Below are 6,624 nucleotides of genomic sequence, written 5' to 3'. Positions count from 1 at the left end.
TCATCTCACTGACTGCTCAGGGGTTGGCCTGACCGTCATCGGTATAGTGAATATTTACTACAGATACCACTGATTTCCTACTAAAAGACCCATTATCTGCAGGAAGTAAGCAGAGATCAAAAGGCTACAGAACATAAACTATCATCAAAGAAAACTCCTGTCTGGGGGCAAGAACAAAATTTTCAACACTGCGAGTCAACAGTGAAAACATTGTTTTAAATAAGAAATAATAAAAGATAATTTCTTTTTGAATTTTTCCCCTTTTCTTGGGTTTTTCTCCTTTTTCTTGATTGTAGTTCTTGTTCAATATGGCAAGTGCTGATTATGGCCAATCCCTGTCAATCCTGGGAGGTTTATATAAAAACATTTTGAGTGTTCTATATTTCAGTGCATTTTAATTCATTTTGCAATTCTTGTATATGCAAATGATAAATTCTGTAAATTGCTTATAGTATGTGCGATATAACTTCAAAGTAGATAGACTATGAGCCTCATGCAAGCTGATTTTTACCATTCTCTGTATAAATATATACAAATAAGTATCTATATGTTGGGTCATCAACCAACTTTTTTTTGGACAAAACATATGTTTTTCACTTATTCCTATATTGTGGGCATTTTGTAATGCATTGTTTCACTTCCACAGGTTTGACAGTTGCAGATGGTTTCTGTTGCCCTCTGCTTCCTTCTGGAAAATGCATATTCAAAATCGTATCGGTCTCTGATAAATGAATTAATTTTGCTGTGTGTATGCTGTGTTGAAATTTGCTATGTTCCTTTATATGTGGTGTTTATTGAGGTTTGAGGATCTTTTGACTCTGAAGAATGTAAGCTCTCTGGTTTTGACAGCCATTCCTGTATTATCATCATTATTGTCAAAAAGCAATGTCGCATCTAGAAAATTTGCCTTGGAAGTGAATATGGGGTAGGTGAAGTGGTCATCGTGAATCCCTAAATTCATAGAAGAACACTTCTTGCTGTGGCTAAAAAAATGCTGCTTCCTTTGACCTTTATGAATTTTTGTAGCTTTGTCATTCTGTTATTTGCTGCTAATTATATTTTAATGTCTCCTAATTAAAAATTAAAATTTGGTTGTTGGCTAAATATAATATGCAAAAGATGACTGCAGATCCCCGACTAAAGAAGATAATGTGTTCAGTGTTCACTAGTTAAGTGAATTATAACTTTAAATATTACATTCTTATTTTTGGCTTTATGATAATTCAGACTACTTTATTTAGAAACTGTTTTCTACTCTGGCAAAGAATTATAGGCAGGACTAGCAATGTGTTCCGAATACACTGTGGAGTAGATATGGTTGAGATGGAAATGACCTAAGTTTTCCTTCCAGAGAGATTCTTCCATTTTCTTTCATAACAAACCAGAAGTTCATCTCTATAGGACCGTCAGCACCAAGCCTACGGTCCTAGACTGAAGCTTGAAGGCAATGAATACCTCTGCTTTTCAAAGGTAAATGCATTGATTTTCTGCAGTTCAATTACAAGCAATGTGATATTTTCATAATATCCTTGACATTATCTTCTGAGAAAATGTTTCATGCTAAATATTTTATTGACATTTTTCTTGTTCCTTTGGTTTATTATTTCAGTCTAATGAGAAAAATAAATAAAAGATTTGATTGCACTATTTTATTAACCTAGAAAAATTATTTTCTTTCAAAGTTTAATGCCTAAACTGCATAAAATAATAAGACAAATATTACTTACGTCTATCTGGACTCTAAAGATTGCATACATTCACGTATAAATAAGTATACTGATGCAAATTCAGTCTGGGAAAATCCACCATGTAATTTACTTTTACCCAAAGTTCAGGTCATGAGATTGGTCAGTTCTAAAGCAAGATGGACATGTATCTGTGTATCAGTGATGTCCACCATGCTCGCTTGTAATAAAGGACATTATGTTGATTGGGAAGAACTCTCATTACACTCATTGTGTCAGGGTACAGAATAACAAAGATTTCTTTGTCAGTGTGCTACCAAGAATCTGACTCGCTAACTTCTTTGAGAAAGAACACGGCATACAATCTGTTTCTCCAAACTAGAAAATTTAATGTGGAATCTTAAATATTGGAACAGAAGCTATAACAACTTAAAGAGACATCTAGTTCTTTTCACCATATATTGTCCCTCTGGGACTATTACTTGGTGTGTAACCGTAACTATAGAAACAAATAAGCTCGAAAAATAAATTATTTGACTTTCTCAACCTTGATTTCCAAGGTTAAATGATAAATATTTCTAAAAGAGGGAGTCACAAAAAGTTCAAATTGCTTACATGAATTCAAGTCAAATTCTTGAGTTATTTCTTAAAGACTTATGAACTGCTTACAAATGAAACAATGCAAATGAAATCACTTGAAGATAAAATAACAAAACTTATCTAAGGCAAGAGCTCTTAATCTGAGTTAGTAAATAAACTCAGTGGACTTCATAAACCCACTGAAACTATATGCATATTTTTGCATATGTGTATTTGTTTTATGGAGATGGTCCTTCACATTCATTGATTCTGAAAGTGACTAAATTATGACTTACTGACCTAAAAGAAGAATGCTTAGATGCTTCTGAGCACCTAAAAGGTCCTACTTATTATAATTTTGTTCTTGGAGAACAAAATTATAATAAAGTTCTTGGAGAAAGACATATTTAGGGAAATATTATATATATATATAGGCAAAGAAAACATACATTTTTAAGTACAGGAAATTATTAAATTTCTCATGTATAGCATGGAATAACAGATATGGGATGATGTTCATTGAATTTTTAGAATGAATGTTAAGAGTTTAAAATATGATTTTACAAAATATACACAGGTACAATTCAAATTAATAGTCCTGGTATTGATCATATATATAAGACAAAACACTTAATTTAACTTAGTGGTAAATTCTATGATAAAAAATAATTAGAAAGGGCAAATGTAATCTGTCTCAGATAATACATAAACTCTGATGATTGCATCTTGGAATTAAGACTATAAAGCTACAAAATATGTATTACACTCAAATAATTTTAATTTTAGAACTTTTCATTAGTAAGGGGAGAAGTCTATTATTCAGGAGGTGTTATAGACCTCATGGTTTCAGGGATGGAATAGATAAGATTGTTTCCTGTATCTAGGGAGAGACAGACAGTAAACATTCAAAAATAAGAAAATATAAGGTGGCGGCAAATTCCAAGAAAACGCAGTAAGATGACATAAAGGAGTTTGACTAGGAGTGGTCAAGCGAGGCTGCTCTGAGGAGCTAACCTCTGAGCAAAAGTTGAATGATGAGAAGACAGTCAGGAGAGGATCTGGGAAAAGAGGCTCCAGAGAGAGGGAACTACTTGTGCAAAGCTCCTAGTGTGAGTGCATCCAGGCTCCTGGGCTGGAGGGAGGGCAGGGGTGTGGGAAGTGAGGGTCAGAGCAGCCAAGGGAAAGCCAGATAAGGCAGGGGAGCAGAACAGTGCTGTGAAAATTCCAGTGTGAGCTGTTGTTCTGCCATCAGGACACAGGCTCTCCCTGGAGCCCACTTCTTATTGGGTAGAGTTTAGCTTGTAAGCAAGATTTCCTTGGGAAGTAGTCAAGTTATACTTTTGCATAGAAGCTGCAGGGCTATGTTAAGCATGAGGGAATTGAACTCAACATTTTAATGCTAATTTGAAATTGATAATTTTGAGGAGGAAAAGGAAAAACTGAAAGATTACCAGGACTGCTTTTTGTGTAGCACTGAGCTAGTTACAATAATTACAAACGTCATTTGAACTATAAACATGAGTATATAAATTGAAAGTGCAGACAGATTGAAAGAAAGCAGACTTGCCTCTAGACACTTGTTGGTAAACATTGTGATTAAAACAGTAGAAGGAGGGGGGGAAATCTACATGTACCCAGAAAAAAGAAAAAAAGTGATCCAATAATGTGAAAATAGGAGCTTAGACTTCTCTATAATACAAATCCCAGAAGACAATGGATTAAAGAGTATAATGGGGAAAATACTGTAATAAAATAGTTTTATACCTAGTTAAGTTATATTTTCATTGTTAAATAAAATTATTCTGAGGTAGGCAAGGCTCATAGAAAAATAGCATGTATGTACTCTTGAATGCTCCAACCAAGATAGGAATCAAATGTGATGTTAAAAATAAATAGGCATAGTATAAACTGTCTACCATATGAGCTTTGAAAGTGTTAAATCCAAAGAATCATTGAATATTTTATTGTATTTCACTGTATATGAATGAAACAGAAGTTTCACAAAACAATATTTACCCTTATTTTGTGCATGCAATGAAATGCACTCTAGTATTTTCTATTTTGTTCTGTTTATTTTGTTGACACTTGTCACAAAACATTAAATTGATTTTACAATGCAAAATTTGGAGAAAAAACATATCACAGGTGTATTTTATTCCAAAATTTGGTACAAATGGCAAGCATAATTAAATGACAGTATATAATATAAAACAATAATTTGAGTTCTGAACTCTTACTATGCTCTTCAAAAAAACAGGCAGTTAGAGACCATCCAAGGGAGAAAATAATGCATTCTTTGTCTCTCCTAAAGTGGCATGACTTGTGTTGGGGGCAGGAGAGTAACAGGGCTGTTGTATGTGTCTGTGCCCTTCCTGTTCTGTTTTAGGTTCCTATCTTTTTCTTTGCTGGTTTATCATTATCTGAACCCCCTTCCTGTTTGAGATATCCCCAGCCCCTAGTTACAGCTGATGAGGTCCTCCGGAAGACTTTTCCTTCTTCAAAGCTGAGAAGTACATTGGAGAGTGGCATGCCAGCATATGGAAATCTACTCCCATGGTTGTCCCCAGAGACCAGGGAAGTGGTGGAGGACATCGAGGCAGTGATATTTAACCACTAGAGGAAAGGCATGTGTGGTGACCATAATAAGAAGCAACCCCAAAAAGGTAATAAGAAACATCTGACCCCGTTTGGAATAGTCAGTTAATTGTGGGATCTCCAGGAGGAACTAGAAGGGCAGCCTTCTTGAAGTCACACTTGATTTGTGTGAAACCTTATAAGAAAAATCCTTATTTCTTGAAAACAGAGTTTTGAGCCACGACACTGAAGTCACAATCCTCATCTAAACCCATCACCAGAGTCAGATTCACTGAAGCGATCACTGGCCTCAACGGTAATCCTTTGTACGTACGCTGGTAATATTTCTCTCAGCCTCCCCCAAAGGGAACCAAGATGCTTGGAGAGTAACTGTGCATCGAAGAAAGAGGAATATCCAGACCTTCCTGTGTTACCAGGCAGACCTAATACTATATCCTGGGGCCCCTGGGGTGCACTAGTCCAAGACTTAGGGGGCTAGTGATTAATAGGATATTTATCATAATCCAGTGTTGGCCTATGGAGACCACTATACCCACCTGCAATTATTTCCCCAGCTTCTAAAAACACAGTTGATATGTATACATTTAGCAGTGAAGAAAAACGCTGCATTGGTATCTGTCCCATAAGGTGATGGCTATAAGTTTTTAAAGGACCCTGGAGTTTCTCCTCTTTACCAAAATAGTCGATAAAAAAAACATGACAGAGTAGTCAATTTTTTTAAATGACAGTAATGAATTACACTACTAAAGTCATGGATGAAGCATTTCCCCTTTAGTTTGGTGTACAAAGGATAGCTGAGTCTTTAGTCTGGGTTATCATAAGCATAATTAGGTGCTGAGTGCAATTGTAGCTGCTGGTCCAAATTTGAGCACTTACTGGAACAAATTAGCAGAGCTCCAGTTAATAATTTGGTAATTTTCTACTTTATTGCAATTAGAATAAATTAAAGGGATTTTTTTTTTTTTTTACCTGGCAGGGATGAAAATACTCCTTTACCGTCTTGCCTCAAAGTTACATTGATTCTCCAGGACTGGAGAATCCACTAGTAATCCTCACCAGCCCCTCAGACATCCTGTTGCTCTGTTACAGTGATGACAGCATGATGGTGAGATCTGGAGGTCAGGAAGAAACAGCACCCTGGAGGCCTTAAAAATATACATACACTCCACAGGATGGAAGATAAACTCTATAAAAAATTTAAGGCCATGATAGCTTCAAGCATACCTTTAAACATTCAAGGAAGTCATAATCTCAGTCTTTCACAAAGTATTCCAGTAAATGGAAAAATAAGGGTTGCTCTCAATTCATTTTATGAGACAAGCGTTACTTTGCAAGAAAACCCAACAATGGCAGTGAGAGAAAGGGCCGTTACAGATGCTAACTCATGAATGTAGCTGCAAAAGTCATCCACAGAACAAAAATGAATTCAATATATAATACATCATATGGAATAAACATGGTTTATTTCAGGAATGCAAAGTTGGAAAAACCAACAGTGGTCTTGGACTGTTGTCCCCAGAAGCAGATGCTGAGACCTGAAACGGATTCAGGTCTAGTTGGTTTGTCTGGGGATTCATGGACCACGAGTAAAGGAGAAGGTAAGACGAGAGAAGGCAGGCTGTGTGTCAAGCCAGCTACCATTGCGGAAACTAATCAAGCGGTGTAAGACGCACCTCAGAGTTACCCTCCTGCGCAGAAGAGGTGGAGTAGTTAAATACCAGCCCTGCCAGCAATCAGTTGAGGGTGGCTGTCCGTGGGGGAGGAA

Source organism: Grampus griseus, assembly GCF_964374135.1.
Source record: "Grampus griseus genome assembly, chromosome: 9".
NCBI classification, from domain to species: domain Eukaryota; kingdom Metazoa; phylum Chordata; class Mammalia; order Artiodactyla; family Delphinidae; genus Grampus; species Grampus griseus.
The sequence above is the reverse complement of the archived record's forward strand: the minus strand, read 5'-3'. Positions refer to the sequence as shown.